Here is a 25785-nt window from a genome sequence, read left to right as displayed (position 1 = left end):
TCAAGTCCTCCGTGGTCTTCATCTCCGAAACATTGAAGGCCACCGTTGACGCTAAGATTAACCGGATTGTTCCCAGTGCCTTTCGATCAAGGACAATCCATGCTTCATCTGCAATTGTTGCGGGCTTCTTTGCAAGACCGCCTAGTGGAAAATAGAGGTTCTTCTGGTAGAGATAGTCTTCAATGTGCATCTTCCAATGTTGGTAGTTTTTGCCATTGAAATTCTCAATCTTGAGCTTCCCTTCCTCTGCCATAACTCCCACTCAATTCAAGGAGTCCTTTCCTTGAGATAATTTAGCTACGAGAAAACCTTGCTCTGATACCAGTTGTCAGGAAATAAGACGTAGCTAAATAGATGATTGAGTAGATTACTTAATGGAGAGAGACAACTTTACATACACGAGATTATAGAGTAGAGAGAGAGAGAGAGAGAGAGAGAGAGAGAGAGAGAGAGAGAGAGAGAGAGAGAGAGAGAGAGAGAGAGAGTACACATGATATACGTGGTTCACCCAATGTGGGCTACGTCCACGAGAAAGCAGCCACTCAATGGATTTAGTACTTCAAAACAAGAATTAGTTTACAAAGGGATTATACCCTTAATGGAGTTCCCGCCTTGCTTCACTCTCACCACCTCACACCCACCTTGTTGCATCAACTTCACACTATCAAATGTGTGTTAAGGGCTGCCCTCTCTCATGAGAGGCAGCCATGTGTAGCCGTCCTTGTGTGAGTAAGTCCAAATCAGACCCTCCAATCCGCCCATGTGTGGCCGCCCTTGTGTAGACAAATCCGCTTTTGAATTCGGCCACCGGCCACCGGCCATTGACTACCGGCCACCGGCCAACCAACCGGTCGATTTCCGACCACTTTCCGGCCGCCGTCCGGCCAAAATATTCCGTCGAAAAGGAATATTCTGGCGAGGGAAAAAAAAGTCTCGGGGGCCTCCGTCCCCGAGGCCCCTAATGTTGCCCTTGAATTTTGACTGTGAAAATTTTGGTTTTCGATGAGTGATTTTTCTTCCCGCACGATGGCTTCTCCTCATAATGGAGGCCTTACAAATGTGCGCTTTTACCATAGAAAATTCCAAGGGGTAAATCAGGCTCCATACTTAACAGATACCAAATTTGGTATTCAATCGTTTACTAGTAATTTCACAATCTATACATAGAGTACCAAAGCCTTTGTATAATACATTTTCCTTCCCTTGAGATACCGAAGCCTATTTATAGAGTACAAAAACCTCTCTCTATTTTACCACAACCTAATTGTGTAGTACCAAAGTCTTTGTACGGTACCAAACCTACTCCCTGTATAGTACCAAACCATTCATGTTTATCACCAAATAATTTGTAAAGTACCTATATAATAATCTTCTCCATGGAGTTCTACTATGAGTCAAAAGTACCAAAAGAGTACCAAATCTGATTTTTTGTTATATGTCAATGGTCCTCCACAGTACCAAAGGTCTTTGTGTAGTACCCAAGCCTTTGTAAACTACCCAATTTGGTACTCTCCTGCATGCCAATGGTTGTAAATATTACCAAAAGCCAAATAATGGAAGTACCAAATATGAAAATAATATATCTATAGAGTACCAAAGCCTCACTCTATTTTTTCAAAGCCTAATTGTGTAGTACCAAAGTCTTTGTGCTGTACCAAACCTACTCCTTGTATGGTACCAAAGCATACTTGTTTATCCCCAAAGAATTTGCAAATTATCCATATGGGTACTCTTCTACAAGGAGTTCTACTATGAATCAAAAGCAGTCGGACAATACTAAATTTGACATTTTGTTTTATGGCAATGGTCCTTATAGGAAAGTCAAGAGCATTGATGGAATTGAGTAAGATGGGCGTGTATGTTTGCTATTGCACCTGGCGAGTCACTCGACAACAGTCTTCCCCCGAGGACAGGTGGTCTCACAGATAAGCTTGCTAACACATTCACAGAACATGGTATGGTGTTTTACTTGAAGTTGTGGCTCATCATACTAGCTGCTTCATTAGTACCACACCCCCAGAGGTTTGGAAGCAATATCAACTTCCTGATGAGCATGGTTCTCCCAAAGATGACCTTGCTGTGAGAAGATTCTAGAGTAGTGCATGGAGTTTGACCGTGATGACACATACAAAGGGGAAAATCTAGATAGGTGGAGCATTGCCACTTGTAGTGAAGTAATCAAGTCTATTGAAAAAGCCTTGCAGAAGAAGTGCAAACAATGCTCACTTGACGAGAAGGGTGCATGTATCTACACCCCTTACACTGTCATCTTTGCCTTTGATGAAGCAAGAGGGCTGCAAATAAAAGAACTAAAATCAAAATCGATGACCCTCTCCCCATTCTATTAAATCAAGAGGGCCCTCAGGATGTTTTTTGACCATCAGACCTTCAGTGCAGTTATGCTAGACACCTTTGCTAAAGTTACCAATCTGTTACCCAACAAGCACAACGAGGATCGTGACAGGTCCAGATCGATGGGTTTCAAAAATTGGCACCTCCAATCTACTTCCTCCTACCAAATATGTCTCTTTTCAAGGAAAGGACTCACGAAGTTCTTGTCTGCTTCCAACCCAACATTGGTTGAAGCAAGGTAGGCCAATGTGGTTTGCAAGGCTGGAAATGGGGGATAAGCCTTCCTTTGTTTGGCGTTTTGCTTTGCAAAAGTTGGTTTGACAAGAAGGTCTGACTGTGGATGTGCACCATGGGGTCTGCTTCAGCAGGACTCTCAATATGTGCTCGATCTGAGCTTGCAAAACCCTTGTTTCCACGTGTGTCTAAGAATATGTCTATGATTTATATTGGCTTGCAAGCTGAGCCAATTCTTGTGGAAGCTGCAACGTCTGCTTTTAGGGATGACGTGGTCTAGAAAGGGGCACTAAATCCCTTGCTTGCTACATGCATGGAAGGCTATGTGATTCTTGGACCACAAGGAGAGTTTGTCACAAAATTCATTCTAGTGGCTGTCACGTGGGACAAGAAAAGTGAATGGCAGCTGCAACAGATTCCTATGGACCCTCACATCAACCTTACTTGCTACGGCATTGACCGCAACTAAAATTATATGACTGAGAATGTGAAGAAGCTCCTCAAGGAAGTTCTTATTACCGTGCCTAATGAACTTATTGGTGCAACTGACATGGAGAAAGAATGGATCAAGGGATTGCTTTCAGAACAATATTTATAATTAGCTTCTGTTGGATGATTTCATGCTCCGTTAGGTAGTTTTGTACTAGGTATTCTGTCTATGTAGTGAGTAGGGTTTGGTTTTTCAGGTGGAAGGCAAGAAAATTTTAGTTTGTGACTCTCAGTTGTGAGAAGTTAGAAGTGACAGTCTTGACTTCTCAAGTAAAGTTTTGCCTTGACGAGTGTTTTGCACAATTGAAATGCCTGAAAGATAAATGAATGGTGTATATGTTATTGTAATTTAATCAGGGTTTTATCGATGCTGATGTGTTGTGGCAACTTGGTGTGACCATGAGAGAGAGAGAGAGAGAGAGAGAGAGAGAGAGAGAGAGAGAGAGAGAGAGAGAGAGAGAGAGAGAGAGAGAGAGAGAGAGAGAGAGTATTGGAAAGTTAAAAATTAAGGATTTTTAAGATCATTGAATTGTATCAATGGTCCATTGCTCTTTCTCTCAAGTGTTATCTCAATTGTTTTTTTAAGAAGGTTGATTTTATTGTGGTAAATCACTTTATCTATCATTCAAGTGCTATTTTGAAAGATTAATGCATAATTGTTAATAGGAGAGTAGTCTAGGACATAAAGCTAAGCTGCTAACACCTTTTTGTACTTGTGTTTGTGAGTTGTTTCTTGTTGGACCATGTCTAGTTACATGGTGTCTTTGAAACGCATTTCTAACTACACTTGTTCATCTAGTTTCAACCATTGTGATGGTTAAAAGCTACTTGTTTGTCTAGTTTCAACCTTTTTGATTGTTGAAAGCTAGATTTCTGTGGCTGCAACTGGGACTGCATCTTGGGGGGTTCACTATGTGTAAAACTACCATATCACGTGCGTTCAAGACATGTTTGTAAAACCCTTATCTATGATTTTTTTAAAGAATATCATGTACCCTTTTCTTTTAAAATTTGTAAGTTTTTTTCAAATTTGAAAAAATAATGCCCTTCTGTATATATATTTTTGTAAGTTTCAAGAACTTTAAATACCCTTCTGTTGAATTCACGTGATAGGTTACATTTTTATTAGGTGACCTCCCCGGGGACTGCATTGGTCATGTTAGTACTTAGTTTTGATTAATGCTCACATTGACAGTTTAAGTAACTTAGGGTATGCTTCTATAGTCTATGTAGTGTATTATTTGAGATTATCTATAGCTTTTTCATGTCCAACCAGAAACACGTGCTCAAAGCAAGCATGCTCGCTCTTCATTGAACACGTGTACATATTTGGTTATAGGCATCTTAAAGCAGGTTGAGGTAGTCATGGAGAAGTTGTTGCCAATGACTGAATGACTTGGAGTTCTCTACAAATTTATGCTTCATTTATCTTCATTTGCAAAGTTCATGCTTTCACTTGTTGACCAGTGAGATAGATAGTAGTGCTCTGGACATAAAAGATAAAAAAACCAAAAGCAGTGGCTATGGACCTTAGAGTAGGCCTAGAGACTAGAGAAAGATTTCAACAGGTAGCAAGTGCAATGTGTTGGAGATGTTTGGCCTCACAACTCCCATGGTTGTGGTAAGAGTTGCAAATTATTGTAAGTACAATGGAATCATAGTTGCATTAAAAAAGTTCAATGTTCTAAACTGGCTGGTTGTGTAGCAGATTTGGTTTCTCTCTAGTCAACAACACATTCTTACTCTGTATATTTATTGAAGCTGCAAAATGAGACAATCTTGACTATTTGATAGGTGAGCATCTACATCACCTTGTTTTGTTGTTTTCACATGTGTACAAAACTGTTAGCCGGTCGTCGCGACGGACGTCTGTAGCATAGCTTTTTGCACAGAGACTCATTGAGATTGTCAATCTCATCGAAGTGAACCTAAAAGAGTGTTCATACTTCTACAATAGCAAATCAACCACTTCCTAGTAAGAAAATCAGTCTATGTCCAATCTCACCGCTCTAGGTCACCACGCCTTTTTGGCATCCAAACAAATTTGGAATGCCATGAAACTTAAGGAGAGGTATTACAACACCTAAGGGCATATTCCTACCAAGTTTTGCAGTCATCTGAGAAGGTACATAAATCACGATCCATCCCAAAACATTTATAGAAAATTGACACATAACTACACGGAAAGGTTACCTTTAAGCATAGAAACACACTTCCAAGGTCAAAACATAAAAAAACAACCATTTAAGACCTCAAATCAATGCAGTTAGCTCATATTGAAGAGCCAGAGACAAGGAACACAATGTGCTATTTGGAATTGAATTTTGATTACCAGACAAGGAGAAAAATTGATTACACCTTGTAGCAGCAAGGCAACTCTCAGTCGACGTCCAATTACTTCCCAAGATAATGATAATTTTGTTTAAGAAACTAAGGGTTTTGTCTTAAAGACTTGCGACTCTTTCCCACGGCCATTTGGCCTCTTACATGGTTTGTAGGCTCAAAGAGACTAAGAGGGAGTGATAGATTATATTACAATTTGAGATTCATCATTAGCAAAATTACACAACTTCTTTTGAAAAAATGATTGAGTAAAGTGACATTTCGATGTGTCCACCAAACATTTCCCCCCTTCCTATTCATTGCACGTCCTCGTGAAACCTGCCTTTGACTGTCGCCTTAGTAGTTGATCAGCCTCTTTTTTAGCATCCCAGTGAGCCGCCTGAATTTTTGTGCCCTTGCCTCGATCTCCATCTTTGTTGCCAGATCTCTAAAAGGATTATTGCTGAGAGTGCTCTGATATGCTATATGGCGAGCTTGTAAATCTTTGGTCATGGGATTAAAGATGGAGGAATCGACTTCAAAGAATCTTGTCATGAATGCCTCCTCAAAAGTTTGCAAGTAGTGGGAGTGTAGGAACATGACTCTCGCATACAATCCCATGATGACGTTTTTGTTGGGAATCTCTGTTTCCATATTCCATCACAATCCTCTTGTGCCTTTCACAAAGACCTGCCAAGGATGCTCCGTTGCTTCTATATCATTGAATGCCGTAATGCAGGTGATTAGCATCTTTGCAATTTTCACTAGCATCTAGCATGCAAGATTTGGTATTTCCTTCATCATGTTGATGACTCCTTTGAGCGTCTGAATCATATAATTTTTTGATGGGAGAATGTTATTGCTTGACATTGTTATGACAGGGTATTTTAGAGCTGCTGGTCTTTTGCTTTGCCATGAATAAAAGCTTTCCCAAGATCGCCATTTGTTAATGGGACAATAAGTTGGGTCGATCCTGAGATACTGTGGAGAATTTCTATAATAGGTTTCATTAGTTGTATGCTGCTCAAACCATTTCCTTTGCCAGATTGGTTGATTATCAATGATATCATCTCATGCCCGAGGTTTTTCACCACTTCATCCGGAGTGGTCATGAGAAGGGCTGCTGACTCCAACACCTTGAGCTCATATTGCAAATACTCCTTGTGTGAAGGGTCTTTGACTTCTGAGATCCACTATTGAATTTCATCTTTTACAGTATTCAAAATGGCCGTCATGGCTGGATCTTCAGATTCATGCATTGCTGTTCCTGTGCTTGTACCTGGCATATCTATGTGGTGAGCTTTGAAGGTGAACTGTTCTAGTAGTTTTGTTTGTTCAACTTCCACATGGACTGTTTTTATAGGATTCACCTCCTATGTTGCCCTTAGAGCATTCAAATCTACATTTGCCTCCGCCAATTGCTTTCTCAGATTTTCAATTTTCTCATCTTTAGCTTTTTGCAGCTCTATGCCCTGTTGTCATAATTTGCCTATCATACTTCTCTTGAGCAAGGAAATCCTTTAGATCGTGTACCTCTTTTGTCAGCGAGGTTGGTTTAGTTGCTATGCTTGTAGAGCGTGGCGTCTTCTGCAAGGCTAAAAGTTGGATCAGAGTCTTGTTGACCACTGCATAAGATTCTTGTATCTTCTCATTCTATTCCCTCTCCATGACTAGCTCTTCTTCTAGTATTTGTTGCTCAACCTACAGAGTAGTGTTGGATTCGTTAAATTGATGGACTTCCATGTAGTAGTATGCCGCATTTTCATGTTCCCTTTGTAATTTTTATTGGAGTTGCAGTTGGAATTTTTGCAACTCCTCGATTTTGTTTTGAAGCTTGAGTGTGCTTTTGGCCGCTTTCATGGCCTCTTTTCTTGTGTCCTCTAGCTCCAGTCCATGCAGGTTGTAGAGAGCTCTTTGGCATTGAAACTGGAGCTTGATCTGGTCTAAATGTGCGTCAATGTCAAAGGACCTGATTATTTGTGCTCCCTTCTCTAACTACAGCTTGCAAACGAGGCGGCCTTGGTTGTTTTTGACTTCTTTGGCCATGGTCAGAATTACCAACATCATTCATCGTTCTTTCTTCTGTTATCTGTACTTTGCGAGCAGCCGGAACCGTAGTGATTTTTTGGTAGTGCTGTCTCTTTTTCTTGAACTGCCGTTGCTTTGGTGACAACACTTTGTCTGTGGTTTGTTTTGGAAGATCCATGGTTTCTTCTCTTCTTTTTGTTTCAGCCTCTGAAGGTAGCTTTTTGTCTTTGGGTGATGGAAAGTTATCTTCTTGTTGGTCAAGGGTGTCCTGATCACCTTCCCCTTCTTGGTTTTTGCGCTTTCATCCCTGCCTTGGTAGATTTGTTGGATGATTCAAGATCATCCACGCGTGGGCGTTTTGCATCCTCTCTTTCTCTTTGCTCCATTTTACGCTTAAGCTCATTCTAAATCCATTGCCGCATTTCCCTCGGAATGTTCAAATTCTCCTCTGCTTCCTTTCTTTTGCGTTGTTTGATCCTTTCTAGAGCTTCAGATTTTTTGTGCTGTAGAGGCACATCTTCTTCTTCTTCTCTTTCATCATCTTCTTCCGCTCCCATAATTCTCTTTTCTTCGTGTTTTTGTTGGTGGAGTCTTTCTCTTTGTGCCTGTGCTTCTTCCATTGTCCTTTGAGCTTGTGCGATGGGGATTCCCTCTACCGCTCAAGTTGACCTCTTCTTCAATCTTATGTGTGGAAGTGCAAATTCATTTCTGTGTTCCTCATCTAAAGACTGATACTCTAAAGGAGTTTCTTTGTCCTTTGACCTAGCTTCTTCACTGATCGGTGCATTTGATTCCATCTCCTCGCTGTCAGTGTCATGTCTCCTTGAGATTTTCCACGTTTGTTTGATCTCCGGTTGTGGCCTTGTTGATGGTCTTGCTACTGGCTTTACTACTCTTTTAGATTTGTGGATCAAATCAAGTTGTGCTTTAGCAGGTGGTAGTTCATCAATCATTCCTAATTCCTAGTAAGAAATTCGAGTCAGCATTGGTCCAACATTCATATAAGACTTGCTCTTTTGGCTACCCTTGATATTTGCTTCCACTATGTTGTCAATTAGGTAGTTGCCAAAATCACAGCTAACTACTCTTCTTTCTGCTAACCCCATTGCCATTACCACTACCATGTGCAAAAGAGGTTCCGTGTATCATGGCGGCTTTTGTACCTTGAAATGTTGCAACATGAGCCGCAATGGCATTTTTGTCTCTGAGTAGATCAAGTCTTGATAGGTTAACTTGTGTCCTCGTTGCTTTAGAAAGGCCTTGTCATTATCTATTGCTTTGGTCTTTTGCAATAGATTATGTGTTCCCTATTGTAGGTGGAGAGCTTCGTTGATTATCTTGGTAGTAATTTAAACCTCGATCATAGATCCGTCTCCATCAATCATTCCTAATTCCTAGTAAGAAATTTGAGTCAGCATTGGTCCAACATTCATATAAGACTTGCTCTTTTGGCTTCCACTATGTTGTCAATTAGGTAGTTGCCAAAATCACAGCTAACTACTCTTCTTTCTGCTAACCCCATTGCCATTACCACTACCATTTGATATTTGCTTCCACTATGTTGTCAATTATGTAGTTGCCAAAATCACAGCTAACTACTCTTCTTTCTGCTAACCCCATTGCCATTACCACTACCATGTGCAAAAGAGGTTCTGTGTATCATGGCGGCTTTTGTACCTTGAAATGTTGCAACATGAGCTGCAATGGCAGTTTTGTCTCTGAGTAGATCAAGTCTTGATAGGTTAACTTGTGTCCTCGTTGCTTTAGAAAGGCCTTGTCATTATCTATTGCTTTGGTCTTTTGCAATAGATTATGTGTTCCCTATTGTAGGTGGAGAGCTTCGTTGATTATCTTGGTAGTAATTTAAACCTCGATCATAGCTCCGTCTTTGTCTGTAAGGATGGCTTCTCCATTGTATTGAATAGAGCTGATAAGTTCACCTACTCTTTTGAAGTCTATTTCCCATGGAAGTAGTTGTAGAAAACTGTCTAGGTGTAGACACCTGGCCCATGCTAGCACTTTGGATCTTTGGTGTAATGCCCAAAATTCCCTTGGAAAAAGGGTGGCCTTACTATCTCTCCATCTGCTGCTTGAAACTTTCTGATTAATATGTTTGCAGGTATTGTTTCTAGCACCTGTTTTGTGATATGAACTTTCTCATTTGAGGATATATCTGTGATCTGATATGGAGCTGCTTCCCACTCCCTTTATGATTTCCTTTGGGGCATCCTGGTGCCAGTTTCAAAGTGAAAATAGGGTTTAGCAAATGATCAATAACTGTTGAAAAGTTGAAGAAACACAAACTTGACCATAAAATGAAAAATGAGCTTAACTTTGTCAAAACTATTCCAAATTTGACCAAATTTCACCAGTGCATCTAGGATTACTATAGTCACAAAGGCATGAGGTCACAGATGAAATAGAGCACTGAGGTACATGGATTGCAATTCATGTTGGAATACATTTTGAAGATCCGATGATACCAGATGGTAGGGCTCATCAAGGTGGTGCCTTGGTCCAAATTTTTTAGATTTGGATAATTGGTTTGGTACTTAGGTCAATTCTTGGTAATTATCCTCATACTTAGAGAAATTTGGCATTTTGGTTTGGATTTTGGAATCCAAATGAATTGATATCTCCCCACCAACTTTCAACAGTTTCTGAATTAATCTGAGGGGGAAAATTGATCCAGGCAATTTGCATGACTTTGTAGGTACTGTTTTGCTTGGTTTGCCCCTAATTAGACCTTTAGTGTTAACTCTCCCTGATGCTTGTATTTCACCCTCTTCCAGACTCCCTCTTGTTTTAGATTTCTTTGGAATAAAGCCTCGATATGTTTCAATTGCTGCTTTGGCTAGTGGGGTAGCTTCATGTTCTTCTTCTAACTCTATTCCATAGTGTTTTTGCTGGAAAATGACCATTTTAGTCTTGATTACTTCCAAATGACCATTTGCAGACTAAAGGTAACAAATCATTAGGTTTTAATGATTTTAAGACCCCTTTTTGTGACTATTTTGCCTGGTCAGTTATCCTTTTGCATCCTCCAGCTAGTGATCAACTTTTGCCATGATTTTGTCATCAAGGTACATGGATAGAGATCCATGTTGGGAAGGATATTGGGGTTCCAATTAGTGGAATTTGCTCCTGGGCTTATGGGAAAATCACTATGCCAGTTTCATGGATTTTAGGGTTTGGGGAACATGGATCGCGATCCATGTCCCAACCCCTTTTGCAACTGTTTTTGCATGCAGTGACTTTGTATGTGTGTGTGTGTGTGTGTGTGTGTGTGTGTGTGTGTGTGTATGTGTATGTGAATGCAAATGAGCCTATTTTGCCCCATTTTGACTATATGTTTCCTATCTACCCGGAATGCCCCTGTTGGAAGGATACGTAGTGACGGACGTCAGCATAGCGAGAACTCACCTAACATATAATGTAAACTGAGGACGGAGCTCAACCCGCAGGCGCGTGGAAGCAAGCATAGGGTGTCAATCTACACTCGACCGAATCCTGACTAATTCCTACAGAGGTCTCTACCCAATGTCTAAGCTACAGCCTTCAAGAGTGCTTAAGAAGAGATTTCCTACAACGCTTACAAGAGCCAAACACCCATCAAACAGTCTCAAAACTCCACAGAACTTGAAGGAGACCCTACTAACACCAATAGGTCGCTCTCCCTAAGGTCCATGAACCAAAATCTCAACCCAAAACACTCGGTGCAAAATCGCGTAGGATGTTTGGCCGAAATTTGCAGGTCGTCATTTCCAAAAACTAAGTGCCTAATGTGTAGCTCTACTCAATACAAACGCGTGGATATGCTGAAATGCAGAAACGGAATGTATGCTCACCGAATCACCAGATGAAGCTCGTCGATGGAGCTCGCAAAACCGGACCGTACGCGCGCAATGCAGGTATTGGCGTGTAGCTCTCATCGGGGACAACACGCTAAACTTCTTTGCACTCGATTCTGACCACTGATACGTGCGTAGCATCAAGAAGAAGCTCTCACACTCTCTCGTACACAGTACGCTCACTCACAGATAGTAGATCAGATTATTAGAAGTCCCTTTAGAAAGCTTTAGGTTTTGGCTTATATACTAAGCCTTAGAAAACCTAATGTCCGACCAAAATGACCTTATTTGTCCCTAGGCTTCTATAGAGCTTAATTACAACACCGTGAGCTGGCTTTGCTCATCCAACAAGCATCTATGGCCAAAATACAATTGCCGACTTAAAATGTGATGTTCCCGTAAACATTCAAAAGTGGCCGTAATGGGTCAAAATAATAATAACAGGATATTCGATGATGTCCATGAGCTTGTATCTTCACATTACAACATCCATCTTGGTCTTCATCATTTCATCAACATCTTTATTTGGAATCTTTAGAGAATCTTTGAGGAATCTTCATGGAATCTTTGTGGAAGTGTTGTTGAAAGGTTGACCTGTCAACACTCTCCAACTCCGAAGTCTTGTCGTCCCCGACAAGACCCTATGTCTACAGTGGCCTTGACGAGTGCTTCATGTTTTGGTGTTGGTTGAAGCTTTTGTTGTTGCAGTTGCTTCTACCAAATGCTTTGTATGTTGTAGAGTTACCTTTTTCTTGTACATGTAGTGTAGTTGAAGCCATAGCTCTCCCCCTCCGATTGGTTATTGTAGCATGAATAGGTTGAGTGAGATTTGTTGTTGCAGCAAGTCATTATCTTGGCAGCTCTGTATTGTTTGTTCTTTAGGTGTCATCTTGCATGTGTACCTATAATCTTGAAGCCTTTTTGAAATTTTTTTGGGCCGTTCCCCTTTGATCTTCTAGTTGACGAGCATGTAGTTGTTTGGGGATGTCGTTGATCTGCTTTTTTGTGTTTTTATAAGAAAAATAAAATAGTAAAAATAAAATCTGGCGTATATTACAAAATGAAGGTCTTGGATACCTGGATAGGACTAAAGGGAAAAACCCAGTGGAAAAAAAATGCCTTTAGTCACAATTAAATGTGAGGCTATATGTACTTATGTTTTGATGTAACCGAGTTTTGTTGAGTTAAAGTACTTATGGCCGTATGGCTACTATTATTGACTGGATATACATTGGATAAGTGTTAGTAGCTTGAAGTGAGAGTCATTGTTGTTGAGCAAATGCTCATGAAACCTGTTACCGCTTTGTCATCGTCATTTTGTTGTGTAAGTGCATGGGTGGAACACAAATTGTCCAATGATGGGACATTGTATATGCTTGCAAAGATAGATGCATGGAAAACAATATGTTGTGCGAGAAGAGTTTGAATGGGTGCTTCCAGGAGTGAACGTAGCTAGAGAAGCAAAAATATATTTGACTTCAAGAGCTACCATTATTCACAAGAAGGGTTTTGGTCAACGAGGTTTTTTCCACTCTCCTCACTGTGTTCATGTGCGTGAGTGTTTTCTGGACTACTCTGCCACTCCACCATTTAAAATAGTAGAATTTGACTCTTATGCTCACCTCTTCCAGCATGAGTGACATGACTTTATGCATGCTCAACTCTCCAGCTTGAGCTTATATCTATTAGCTAGACTTATAGACCACAGAGAAAATATTAGACTTGAAGCTTGGGTCTGACACTTTGCTCATTTAGTGGCTCAGCTGCTCGACTCTAGACTCTTATGCCATGTATCTTTAATGGCGACTTGGACTTACCTGATCACGTCCTGAAATCCAATTCCATATGCTATTGAGGTTTAGGCCATTCTCTTTGGTTTGGTTTTGTGATGCCATTTTGTCAAATAAATTGACAAATACCTGCTCTTCATGCTTTGGTAGCACACTAATGTTGCATGGTGAGATAGGTTTTGAGGTTGAAGCAATGGTTGACGAAGTCTTCTTCCAGACTCTGTTCTTTAAAACTATGACTTCTTCGTGTATCCTTGCTTTACCTTTGTTGATAGGAGGCTGTAGACTAGTTGTGGGCCTCCGTTGTTGAGTTCCAGCTATAGGTTTTGGAATCCAAGTTGTCCTTGGTCCTTGTGTGACTTTCTTTTCCACTTGCCTTGTTGCTTGTTTGACTTGATGGTCCCTTGGCTTCAGTGTCCAAATATTGCTGTTACCTTTGTAAAAACCTTGCTCATGTAGTAAATGACGAGGGATCCACCTTGGAGTTGTAGCACTCATGGTTGCGTAGTTGGGTTGTTGTTGTTGGCCATGTTGTGCTACATGAGTTTTCTTCATGATTTTAGAGGAAGCTTTAATCTTTGGCAACCAAATTTGAGTGTTAGCTGTATAGTATCCTTGTGCTTCCAGTAGCTTGACTGGGATCATTCGTTGCACTGCTTGCTGTGTGACCTTAGCTTGACTTTGTGGGGTATTTTCACCGCAGAGATTTGACTTTGGTACCCACAACTGCTTCAATGTTTGTTGCTTGGAAGGTCTTTGCTTCTTCTTCCTGTACCTGTTTTTAGTCCTGTATGAACAGTTAGACCTGCACTTGATGCCCTGTTGATCTTGTTGTGAAGAGATACCACATGCTGGGTATGTCCAAGGTGTTACCTTTGGTTTTTTGACCCATACTTTGATGTTCTCGTCATAGTAGCCTTGAGCATTGATTGAACTGTGTGATGTTATCCAACCTGTGACTTTTGCTTATCGTGGTTCTTTTGATGCTGGTACCCAAATTGGATCTTTGTCCTTGATGTACTCCTTGGATACGACCTGTTTCTTTCTTTTGTGGAGGCTTTGTTGTGATGGAAACTTTGGTTGATAGACTTTGCGCTTTGGTTTCCATTGTGTTGTCGAGGGTTTGGCTTTTGATGTAGAGGCTTCTTCGTGTACGTGAATTGGCTGGGCTAAAGACTTTGACTGAAGTGAAGGATTTGGGTTGCAAAACACTGTTTCACTTGATTTAGCTTTTTCTTTGTCGATAGTGGCCGAAGATCTTTGAGTTGTCATAGGCTTAACCACTGTTGAAGATTCAGGTGCTTCTTCAAACATTTTCGCCCATTGCTTGGACAAAATCAAGTGTGTACTCATTTTTTGAGAGTCCACCACTAGGAATTTGTCTTTGATTACCTTTGACCGTAGTGTAAGGGTGGCTTTTGCAATCCCTAAACTTGTGACGGCTATTCCATGTGATATAGGAACCTTTACCTAAATTTCATACAGTTCTGGTTTATCTAGAAGTAACCACAGCCCGTAAGACATGACATTAGTCGTGGTAGTGTAATCTATGTCTGCTGTAAAATTGGATTTCAGTGTCTCATGCACATCCAACGAGAATTTAATTTTTTTGTTGGCTTCCAAGTAACTGATGTCCTCTTTGCTTTTGGTACTTTTCTTGGACTTTTGTGCCTTGGAAGCTTTGTCATCCTCTTGTATGTTGAACTTCTTTATCATTTGAGTGGTTGTAGCATGTCCAAAGTGCTTACTATCTTCTGATATATAGCTTTGGGGAAGGTCTATAGCCTAAGCAGCTTGCTGGTCTTCATTGCTAGTTTCTGATTGTGACGCCTTGACTCTTGATTTCAGAAGCTCTCTGTCACTATTTATTGCTTCTAGAACTTGAAGGTAATTCAATGGTGACTTTTCTTCTTGGAAATCTTTTGAAGTTTCTGTAGCAGGATGTTGAGGTCGACTCTCTTCGTCTGATGCAATGGTCGGCGTGGCCTTTGGTTTCCATTGTTCCATGGGTTTTTGTAGAGTCTCTTCTCGAAAATATTCATTCATATCCTGTATTGCTTGTCCTTGGTAGTCAATCTTGGACTCAGTCATTTCCTGTTCTTCTGTGCATTCTATGTCTTCAGTTACATATTCTTTTAGCTTCTCATACTCTTTGATTTGTTCAATCACCAATGAAGAGTCCACAGTAGAGAATTTATTTGGTAGACGTTCAGTTTCATCCATTGATTTTATTTGCATGTCTTCCACTTGTGATTGGCACTAAGATTTTTTGTTACCACTGCCACCTGTTCTTGTGTTGGCTCACTATTGTCAGAATCTTGGCTTATTTTGCTCTCGACCCTTGAACTGCGTGTTTCATCTTCATCACCTTGTGGATGTTTTGACTTGTCCTCACTGAGGTTCTTTAAGCGATCTTGAATCAGCTGATTCAATTGATCTTTTTTGAAATCCTTATTCTCTAGGATAATGTCGTTGACACCCTTGACTTCAAGCAACTGTGTCTTGAGCCTATCTTTTGTGCTCTGCGACAAGATCTGCTTCCTTTCAGGAGATCTCGTTGGGGATTCTTGCTTTTGTTCCCTTGTTGTCACTATCTGAACTTTGCTTTTGGCTTGTTGCTTCTTCTTTTCCATGTAGAGCTTTGTTGGGCAGTCCTTCACTAAATGACCAATGGCACATTGGTTGCAATATGTCGCTATCTCAACATGTGCACCCTTTGGACGAGGCATCTCTCCATAATACTACTGATAATGGTTTCCTGTGGTATCTAGATACATATATGACCTCTTCTTTGCATGCATGAACCTATAGATTACGACTGACTTAAGTGTATCCACTGGCTTCGTCTCTTTATCCTTCATCGTCTTGTCCTTGAGAAGCTGAAAATAGCTTCCATTATTGCTTGCATACAAGATCAAATCACTATCCATGTTTTCTAGTAGTTGTAATGCTAATTCTTCCATCACTATATGATCTTTGTCGTGGGGCTTCTGCATAGCCTTAGGGGTATGTTTTCGAGTTGATTTTGGCGAGGTTTGCACTGAGGGTGAAGATCGAATCGAATATTTGTTTTTCGTTTCCCTGGATGGTGCTTTTGGACGGGGTCCAAGTATGTGACTTACAGGTTGCCCACAAATGCTAAACTTATCCATATTTTTCACATCGGCTAATTCATAGTGCCTATCGTATTTTTCGACCACAATGACATCTTGACCTGACCTTCTACATTGGGCATTGTGAATTTCCAGTGGTTTCTCCTCCGGCTTGGCATCTTCCAATGCTTCTTGAAATTCCACTTGGGTTTCTGAAAGGGACACTGTTTCTTGTAAAGCTGGACTTCTTAATCCCACTCTTGAAGATATAGGGTCTCTTTGTTGAGTTTGAACTCCCCCCATCCGAGAGGGTTCCATATCTGATGTTGGCATCTGTTCAATGCCTGATGATATGACTTGTTGTGCTATGTTAATTAGCTCTTGAGACCGAGCTAGCTCTTTTTGAAGTTGTGCTATTTTCATAGCTGGTACTTCCGACTTATTCACTGTTTGTGCAATTTGGTGTGTTTGTGCTTTGTCTTGTGCTGGTGCGGTGCACGAGACTTGTGCAGTGTCTTTCCATGTTGTGCCTTGTGTTGTGCCACCCATTTGTGCAGTGACAACTGTAGGTGTTAACTCTTCTAGCTGCGTATCAAGAGGTAAAGTCATGACTAGATGATAAACATTACCTCCTTCAGATTTGTAGTCTTCCCCTCTTGATCCAAATATTTCAGCTGCAAAATATTGGTTACTCTCTGCAGGAACTTCATGATTTGTGGCAGCTTTGTAGTAGCAACCATCCTGATCTACATAAATGGTACCAATTTTCCGTTTCCCATCTTGAGCTTTGTACAGAAAAATACTTGGAGGATATGTGTAGAGTTCTGTAAGTTGATCCTTGTGCAACATTTCTATCTCATTTTCAATGTATTTTCCGTGCCTCATGTAAATTGATCCCAGACAGTCTTCCATGAAATCTGGATGTGCGTGTAGTACATTCTTCGCTGTTTCAACTTCCACATATTGAGATGTCCGAGTTTCCTTTGTATCTTTCTTTGTCTTGATGTAAAAATTCCGATTTATATCCTCATAGCATGGCAATCCTTTGTAATGGCCACTTAAATAGAGCCCACTTTGCTCTCTTGTTATTTCTGTGGATGTACTTGAAGCTTCATCTCGGCTGGTCTGGTTCCTTTGATACACCATTGCTTTCGTCTTGACTCCCTTGTTGTACCTGTTCAGTGATAGCTCTTATAGATTGCCTCAAAGCTAATAAAAATTATTAGCACCCTTGTGTCAGTCTTTTTCGCTTGAGGTCCTTCAACTTTTGTGGATGCCTTAATCTCTGAGTTTTCTGAACTGGGCTTTGCTTGAACTTCTTAGCTCCCTTGCTTGCCAAGGCTGATACTGTCTTGTCTGGCTGCTTGCTTTGCCTAGAGCTTTTTAGCAGGCCTCGATCTATTGGAAGCACTGTGATAAGTTATGCAACTTACCACTATACTGCAATGACTGTTCCCTTCATAGCGATTCTTGGATTGAGCTAACCTGTGTTCACTTTAGCACACAATTTGCAAAATTCTATTTAGCTGGCAAACTTTTTCACAATGAATGTAAAAATTCTTGATGTGCCTTTGACGGCCACACTTGTTCCATGGGCTCGGAAGTGATTTTCAAGTTCACTTTTAGCTGAACTAAACTTAAGCTAGCACAAGAGAATTATGCACAAGTTGCAGTGATTTGCTAGCAAAAATCTTGTGTTAAAGTTCTCCAAAACTTGCGACTGTTGTTGCAAAATCAAGAGTCCTTGTGTATTGTCTTACTGCTACTAGATTTGTGTATGGACGTACACTAGGCTGTAGTTAACTTTTACACCTTTCTGCGGATGACCAATGGTTTTCCCAAAAGATAATTTCAATCTGCTAACTTAGCAGTCTTCAATACCGTGACCGTTTTCTCTCAATTCTTTCGAATTATCGATTTTAGACACTCCTAACTTCCGGATACATTTTGAGGCCTTAAACGATGTTTTTTTCAAAGTTGACCTAAACTGTTGCCATCGGCATGCATTTACTTCAAGTTTTGCTCTAAGATCTATAGAGTCGCTCTCAGGCTACGTTTTGATATAAAAACTTTTCCAATCCGATACCGTTTGTGAAAGTTATGGCCAAAATCGTGAAATGCAGTTTAGAATGGTCAAAATGAGTCCAATTTCAATTTTAAAAGAAGATTTGGGATCTCTGTGACACTGTGAACACTCCTGTATGGTCAAAATTACAGTTGGACCCTAAAACTGGCCTAGAGACATCCTACGCGTAGGATGTTTATATGCTCAGAATTTAACAAAATTTGGTCCAGAGACTCCCCTTAAGTCCAACAACACAAGGGTATGATCAGAATTTCATTTGGACCTAAAAACGGCCTTGAGACATCCTACGTGTAGGATGTATTTTTTCTCAGAATGACTTGAAATTTTCACCCCAACTTCTCCTTGATGTGCTGATCACAATGGTGTGCTCATAGGTTGGTTTGGAGTCCTAAATCAAGCTGGAGACATCCTACACGTAGGATGTCTAACTGCTCAGATTTTGTCCAAACTTGATCCCAAGATTCTCCTAGTGCTCAACAACCCAATGGTATGCTTAGAATTGAATTTGGATGCCAATAGGTCAAGATTTGGGCTGCATAAGCTTCTATTGTACTTGTCTGACAATTCTTGTCTTTGCTTGGTAAATAGGCCAAACAAGGTCCAAATTCACTTTTGAAAAAAAGATATGGAATCCTTAAGACACTTAGAACCTCCCTATATGGCTGCAATAGAATTTTGACCACTTTATGACACTGGAGACATCCTACGCGTAGGATGTCTTTTTGCTCTGTTTCAACTCAAACTTGCACTGTAGCTTCTTCTTGATGTGCTACACTCACAGCTATTTTTACTTTTTGATTATGACACCTATAGGTTGGTCAAATGATCAAGAATCTGTTCCAAAAGCCTGATGTCTGTTCTGATGAATTCCCAAGTCAAATCAACTCCAAATTGGACCAAATTTGCCTAGGAGGCTTATCTAAGGCTATAAGACAGCATGTGATGGTCACAGAAGAATTTTGGTCTCAGAATCATGCAGTAGACATCCTACGCGTAGGATGTCTTTTTGCCTAGAATGAACCCAAACTTGGACCAAAGATTCCCCTAGTCTTCAACAACCCACTGGTATGCTTAGATTTGAGTTTGGATGTCAAAAGACCCCAAAACTAGCTATTCTTGCCTTTTGTCTGTCCAAAAATGCTAAAGTCTATTCAATCTTCACTTTCACTGACCCAAATGAGATGAAATTTATCACATGCACTCAATACAACATTTAGAACATGCCTATGGAGTCATCCTATGGTTTGGTCTCAAAATTAGGCCTTGGACACAATTTGGGTAGGATGTCTGGCAATTCTCGTCTTTTGGCTTTAATGTGTCAAAATTTGGTCAAATTTCCACTTTCCAAGTGAAAATAGGGTAAACCCCACCTTCTGAGCACACTGGTCAACTCAGTTTTTCCAAAAAGTGCCCAGATCACCCTGTAGACATCCTACACGTAGGATGTCTACTGCTTATTTTTTCAGACTGAAGTGTCTCTGATGCTTCCTTATGCTCTCAGCAAGTGCAAGTATGCTTCACATTTGCAAAAAAAAGCAAAAACCACTCAATTTAAGCCTTTTCTGAAATTTTACGTTTTTTGACTCCGCCTTTTGGCTTTTGGTCAACACAAATAGGGAAAAACACTCAAGTCAATATGTTACTAGGGTAAAACCTACCCTTTGAACCCACTGGTAACCTCAATTTTCCTGAATTCCCTGCCAAAAGTGCCCTAAAGACATCCTACGTGTAGGATGTCTACTGTCTTAAAATGCAAATTTTTTCTGGTAGTAGTACTCCCTATGCTCTGTAGAGCTCTCAGCAATAATCACATAAACTTTTGGACTTCAAATCAGCTTCCAAACACAATTTACCGTCTTTCCTACTTAGCATTTTCCACTTCTCTGATGAGCCTAACAACAAATAAGACATGCATAAAGTACTCTAGATCAGCAATCAAGATATCCTACTTATCCTACTCCTACTCATCATGTGAGATGGTGATTTTGATGTCTTGGTTGCTCTTGGCCTCACACGGACTCTCAAGTCAACCTACCACCACATCTACCACTCCAACTCCTACTCTCTACACCACAACCTACTACTACCTAATACTACCTAAGACGAAGGATCTAGGCCAGACACACGCTCCCTAGACTCCCTCTAAGACCAAAAGAGTCCACCACTCTCCAATCCTATCTAAATGTAAAATAGTACTCTGGCAAGCCAGAGGGACCTCTATCCTCAAGGACTAGTCTCAATCACCTACTTAGGGCCCTCATCCCCGGCAGCGGCGCCAATGCTGGACGGATACGCCGTGACGGACGCCAGCATAGCGAGAACTCACCTAATATATAATGTCAACTGAGGACGGAGCTCGACCCGCAGGCGCGTGGAAGCAAGCATAGGGTGTCAATCTACACTCGACTGACTCCTGACTAATTTCTACAGAGGTCTCTACCCAATGTCTAAGCTATAGCCTTCAAGAGTGCTTAAGAAGAGATTTCCTACAACGCTTACAAGAGCCAAACACCCATCAAATAGTCTCTAAATGCCACAGAACTTGAAGGAGACCCTACTAACACTAATAGGTCGCTCTCCCTAAGGTACACGAACCAAAATCTCAACCCAAAACACCCGGTGCAAAATCGCGTAGGATGTCTGGCCGAAATTTGCAGGTCGTCGTTTCCAAAAACTAAGTGCCCAATGTGTAGCTCTACTCAATACAAACGCGTGGATATGCTGAAATGCAGAAACGGACAACGTATGCTCATCGAATCACCAGATGAAGCTCGTAGATGGAGCTCGCAAAACCGGACCGTACGCGCGCAATGCAGGTATTGGCGCGTAGCTCTCGTCGGGGGCAACACGCTACACTTCTCTGCACTCGATTTCGACCACTGGTACGCGTGTAGCGTCAAGAAGAAGCTCTCACTCTGTCTCATACACAGTACGCTCATTCACAGACAGTAGATCAGATTATTAGAAGTCCCTTTACAAAGCTTTAGGTTTTGGCTTATATACTAAGCCTTAGAAAACCTAATGTCCGACCAAAATGACCTTATTTGTCCCTAGGCTTCTATAGAGCTTAATTACAACACCGTGAGCTGGCTTTGCTCATCCAACAAGCATCCATGGCAAAAATACAATTGCCGACTTAAAATATGAAGTTCCCATAAACATTACAAAAGTGGCCGTAATGGCTCAAAATAATAATAACGGGATATTCGATGATGTCCATGAGCTTGTATCTTCACATACAACATCCATCTTCGTCTTCATCACTTCATCAGCATCTTTATTTGGAATCTTTGAGGAATATTCATGGAATCTTTGTGGAAGCGTTGTTGAAAGGTTGACCTGTCAACAACCCCATTCATACTTACCTCCATTCCCAAGGGATTCACTCTATTTAAAAAATAGGACGCCACCTACAAGCGGAAAATTTTGATAAAACCCCTATATACAACTCATATTAGGGAATATGACCCCCCTTTCTATGCTTACACGACAATCAATGAAGAGAAATATCATACCCCTATCTTACATATAAAATTTAGGTCTCGCATGATCTGAGTGAAACTAGTAAAAGAGTGTGTAGCATAGTGACTGGCAACGTACTAAGGAACCATTTCTATTGATAACTAGATGTACCCTCAATGTGTCTTAGTTTGACTTTCAAACTATGTGCCCGATCAACCTGCACTCACGTTACTCGTCCAATTCTGACCCATCTAAAGCTAGTGTAAAGCAACCCTTGACCTACTCCAAATCAGCCCTTATCTATAGTCGGCTTGATGCAAAATTTGATGAGTGACCTGATAAAAAACTTCTTTAAAATTCATTCGAGTTCTAGTGAAAACCAATTATGAATCATTATAAGTAATCAACCCGGGTCAGGTCCCCCCCCCCCCCCCCCCTTATTTTTAAGGTTGGGATAGAAATTATTGGGGGCCTGTCACTAACTTATATGCTTATGTAGCTTGTAAAACAAACCCTCCTCTATACTTACATTGTGCGGTAAGTTTCCATGGTGAATCCCCTGAGCCTGCATTGATCATATCTTGCTGGTCATATCACTTACAGTTCAAACCGTTCTTCATTTTAATATTTGGTCAAAAAAGGCCTTTAATCTACAGTTTTGATCTTTAGAAGTTGGCTCAAAATCCGTCTTGTGCCAAACCTTTTCATATTTTCCATGTTTGAAGCCCTTGCTTTGAAGTTTTTGTGTTTGCTTTCAAAAGTCAATTCCGACTTTCCTGACTCAACTTATTAATTTTTGTTGATTATTTGTCCTTTTTAGCTTTTAACTGCTAAAAATAAAAGAAAATTATCCACAATTATTATTAATTGGCCAAAATTTTGTCAAAATTATTGTAATCACTCATACATACATATTCTTAACCTAGCATTTAGACGGTGTCAATATGGATCATGATTATGCCGGCTAAGAGTTAAAAAGCTCTGAAAAATTGTTAAAGGAAAAGAAAAAGAAAAAGAAAAGAAAATAATATATACAAAATGATGAGTATCTTGCTGCATTTCCCTCCCTTCCTATAGTGAGTCGTCCCAGACAAACATGTGTCAAGGTGCATGGGTACGAAGTAAGTGTCTATGCATAGCCGTATATTGTGGCTCTATGAGTGTGAATTGAAAATATGCATGGGGTAACAAAGTGTTGTGCAAGATATGGGTTTTGAACCACAACTTCAGGGGCTTTTGATGATGAGGTTAGGTTGAAGCTGCGTGGTCCGAACAAAAGTAGTTGTAGAAGACGCACTCGTTCTTTGACAGTCTGCATTGTATTTTGATTGAGGTCTTTTTTTTGGATGCCACTGAAATTTCTTTGATGTTGAATTCAAGTTTCAGTCATCCAGTGAGCGAGTCGGTTTCTGTTTCCATATCCAAATGACTTCTTTTGGTTGTCGATGGTGTGATTGTATAGATCATGAGGCTCGACAAAAGTTGGAGCTTTGGGTGGTTTGTTGAGGGCTGGGTTTGGTTGATGCTGCATAGGTGGACTTGTAGTATGATTTCATTTGGGTATCCATAATTTCTCCGGATGGGTTTGCATAATGGACTTTTTTACCCAGATTTTCTTGACCACCATTTGAGAACATTGCTGTATTGGAGCAAGTGTTGATTGGAGAGGTTCCCATATGTAGTCTCAGTGTACAAATGGTGTGGCAAAAGATTTGTCATCTAGCATGAGTTGTAAGGTATTATCCTGCCGATTTGGTGTGGCTTGATAGGATAACTGGTGTCGATTTGGTGCCGATTATGACACTCCCATAATAACTTCTATGTTAAGATCTATATCCTCAATCACATGAAATTGATGAGGATAAATTGTTCCATCAACAATTATTGGTAAATTTACATGTCCCAGGCTGTTCATTGTTCCTTTGTTCGCCACTTTGAACCCAATAGTATTTGGCGTCAAAGGTCCTTTTGTTAATTTCATAAAGGTGGAGTAGTTGACAACATTTGCTCTTGTCCCAGTGTCCACTAATGCGCGCTCGATGGTACCATCATCAAGTTGCAACACAATTTGTAGATCTATGCCACCCAACCATGTAGGCTCCGTTTGTATGGATGCAATTGGAAGAAAATTGGTACAATTGTTTTGTTGGCAATTTCTCTCAAGGTTTTCCTGTTCCTTCCGCTTTAATATTCTGATCTTGGCCTCTTATTGTGCCTGTTCCTGAATATCATGGGCTCGACTTCTTCGTTGATCTGCTGCATGTATTGTTTGGAGTTCTTCTGGTGTCAGTGGAAGAAAATATTTCTTTAATCTGCAGCCACTCATCCAATTAGGCATCACCTCACTGGCCAATGTTGCAAGCTTGATGGCACCACTTTGTGATATATCATGTATTACAAAAGGCCCCATCCCTCGCTTTTTGAGTTTTTTGGAGTGTTGTTTTAGGGTATACACCAAAACATAATCCCCTTTTTGTAACTCCATGCTAATCACATGTTGATCATGGAAAGCTGTCATTTGTCATTTCTGAGCATATATACCTGCTACCTACTCGTTTCATCTAATTGCTCCAAGATGTCTAGTCTCTCTAATAGTTCGTGTCCTGTCCATCCTAATTTTGTTGCGACTCGTAATGTGTTAATTAAGGATTCCATGGGTAGAATTGCATTAATCCCAAACACAAGGTTAAAAGGAGTGGTTTCGATGGAAGTTTTAAACGCTACCCTGTAAGCCCGTGATGCGGAGTGTAGCTTTTGATCCCAATCAGTTCTTGAGTCAATCACTACTTTTGTGAGCACCGTGCATAAAATTCTATTGGTACTCTTGGCTTGTCCGTTAGCTTGTGGGTGATATGGTGCAGATTTGCGATGGATCACCATGAATTTGTCAAGTAAGCTTTCAATGACGTTGTTTACAAAATGTGTTCCTCTATCACTCACTATTTCAATGGGTAGACTATATTTGATACAGATATATTTGAAAAGGAACTGAGCCGTAGTCGGTGCATCATTTTTTTTTGTTGCCTTTGCTTCCGTCCATTTGGTCAAATAATCAGTCGTTACTATGATGTATTGTGCTTGCGGCCTGTATGCAGGAGGTATGATGGGGACGATAAAATTGATGCCCCATTTGGCAAAGGCGATGTTAGGAGTTTTTTGGAAGAAGTGATTATGCATATGTACATACACATGCATGATGCATCGAATAAAGAATTGCCCATTGTCCAGAGCTAGGTGGTTATGTGGGGCCCACATGTGAACATGTAGGACAATGTGTACATAGTACATCGATTTTAGTCATCACGAGTATTAGTGTGTTTTTCTATAATAATGAGGAGTTAGTGGAGCGTTAAACTCCTCAAGGAAGCAGGTGCGTCAGATGGCATCCACTGGTGTTAGATGGCATCCACTGGCGTCAGGAGGTCGAATGGGATCAAGGCTTGCAGGTGGATAAGTGAGGACACAACGGGGTGTTTTCTTGTGATGAATTATGCAGAAAGTTCATCATGAAGACTATATTTGGGGGCCAATTTACCTGATTGCGGGTCCAAAGCTTAGGAAAAAGGATGCATTATTGAGAAAAGTTGATTGCCAGGTGTGCGGATGGATGTAGAAGGGTAACAAAAACGCATTGCGTGGCCATTTTTTGGCCTGTTTAGGGTCCGTTTGAGGTCAATCAAAAGGCCAAAGGTGCCCAAGGGATGAGGTTAAGTGTGGACACTAAAAAATCTGAGAAAAAAACCAGAAAAATGTGGAGAGAAGGGGATGAAGAGCCGCTACTCAGTTTTTGCTGTTTTTGGAGCTTGTTTTGGCCATAAACTACTCATCTGAGCTCGGATTTGAGCACTTGGATATTGCAGAGCAGAGTTTTTGGCCATTCTGGACGCAATGGTGCTATACATTTTTCCAAATTCCTCACTATTCTTCTACTATTTTGGATGTGTAATTTTCTCCTGTGAGCGAAGCCTCTGCTCAAATTTGTGATTGTATCTGGCATATTTCATCCATATTGTGTGAGCTATTTGCCCCATTGGTGTCGGCCCAAGATCAATTGCATCTAAGCATCAGAGAGTTTAATC

At 40.6% G+C, this 25785-nt stretch overlaps 1 pseudogene; it reads left to right on the top strand.

The window, feature by feature from the left end:
* Positions 1-1803: 1803 nt before the first annotated feature.
* Positions 1804-3055, top strand: LOC147432625 (uncharacterized; annotated as a pseudogene).
* Positions 3056-25785: the final 22730 nt, after the last annotated feature.

Source organism: Adiantum capillus-veneris, chromosome 20 (assembly GCF_014529385.1).
Source record: "Adiantum capillus-veneris isolate H3 chromosome 20, ASM1452938v2, whole genome shotgun sequence".
Classification (NCBI taxonomy): domain Eukaryota; kingdom Viridiplantae; phylum Streptophyta; class Polypodiopsida; order Polypodiales; family Pteridaceae; genus Adiantum; species Adiantum capillus-veneris.
Note: the sequence above shows the minus strand (reverse complement) of the source record. Positions and strands in the feature narration are given on the sequence as shown.